The following is a 1845-nucleotide window of genomic DNA, read 5'->3' as shown; positions in this document are numbered from 1 at the left end:
GGTGGGGTCCGCCCAGTGTTTTTACCCAAAACAAATGAGTCCTTTCCTCTGGGAGCATCCTGATGGATCACGGAATGGGGGMTTACACAGCAAGGAGCTTCTGTGACAGACCAGCTTCATCAGGCCCAGGTGACGGTTATAGCTCAGTCCACCTGCTCCAGCCTGAGCGTCTACAGGGCCTTCATTACTCCTCGGATGAATTGTTATTTGTTTGTTGTAATGGACTAATTATCTATCTGTGTCACATGGTCAATGTTAATCTGTTTGTCCAGACAACAGGACTCCGCAACGGACTGACCTCTCTTGTTTGATAAGACACTCTTTGTGCTGGGAGCCCTGTGATAGGCTGGAGAGTACATGGGGCGATCTGTGATTGTTATAAGCACGTCATATGATGTTATCATGGTGTATATTATTGGCTGTGTCCGCTGACGTGTCAGCAACAGGCCGACAGTACTTCCTGATTGGGTCCTGTTTGCCTGCTGCTCAGAATTAAATCATTTATTACGACCATACACGCAGACTTTTCTGGCATTATTCCAACGTGTTTCTGCCTTCATACATGACAGATTTTGGCGTTGTCGAAATGGCGGCTTCAAGGACCGGAGGATGGCCCGCAGCGGTCGATTGTTTCCCTCGAGATCCACCGGAACATGGAGGCTGGAGAAGCTGGCCTGTTTTTTTTGTCTACTGATCGTGTCCGTGTGTTGCGATCTGTCATACCTTGACCGCTGTGGGCAGTCTTTGGGACTGAAGCTGAAAAAGAACCTGTCTTTCGACAGAAGCATGGTGAGCTAATATTTTCATTAGCACCTTATTCCAGTGTGTCAACTGTGTTGACAGTTTTTATTTTTAAAAATGCATAAAGAACAATGAACTAATAAAACAAACATAATAAACTAAATAAAATATATATTCCCATGGCATTTAGGGGTTGAAATGACAAGATATTATCTTTTAAAACAGCATGAGGTTTATGAGGGGGTCCCTGGAATTTTTTTTCCGCCATTGTYAGGGGTCCCCAGACCCAAATGGTTTGAGAAACCCTGGTTTAGGGCTCAGTATGATTGTTCAGCGTTTGTTTTCGCACACAACTTTCGTAGTCCCTTGAGACACACTGGTCAAACTCTTGGTAAACCCCTCCCACTGCAATTTGTCACTACAGGGGGTTTCTTCCTGCTGGAGTCTACAATGCGGAAAAAAATTGGTGACCTGTCACCTGACAATATTTGTGCACAAATCTGGTCCTGAAGTTATTAGTGTGAAATACAATATAATACGAATGGGTAAACATAAAAAGCACATTCATGTAAATTCAAATTTTTGTGGTCATTTTATCTGAACTGAAGACAAAGTTTTTTTGTGCAAAAAAAGCTTATTCCAATTGTTTAGGTTTAATTTTAAAATAAAATGTTGCAAATAGTAGCTCTCGGACAATTTCATTTGTTTAAGGTTGGAGACACCTGAACTAGACTGATACTGGTACCAAATTTCACAAGCGTATGTTGAAGTCATAAGGGGGGTTGATGCAGAGGATGCTGCAGAGACAACTTGCCACGCTCACATCTGAATCTTCGCATGTCCACATATTTATGTTCGTTCTAAATATTTGTCAAGTTTCATAAATCTCAGCTAACTAGGACATAGTGAAAAATATGGAGAACTGAAAGTGACAGAATTAAAAATAAAAGCAGAAATATACATATGGCCCAATAAGTAAATAAAATACACTTATAATTAAAAACCAAGAACCGTACCTCATATTTTAAAATTTAATGAACCTTCATATTTATTTTTCCAAATTAATTCCAACAAATTGTATTTTTTCACACAAACTTCCATGTG

The sequence above is a fragment of the Austrofundulus limnaeus genome, unplaced genomic scaffold (assembly GCF_001266775.1).
Source record: "Austrofundulus limnaeus strain Quisiro unplaced genomic scaffold, Austrofundulus_limnaeus-1.0 Scaffold260, whole genome shotgun sequence".
Taxonomy (NCBI): Eukaryota; Metazoa; Chordata; class Actinopteri; order Cyprinodontiformes; family Rivulidae; genus Austrofundulus; species Austrofundulus limnaeus.
This window is presented reverse-complemented; position numbering follows the sequence as displayed.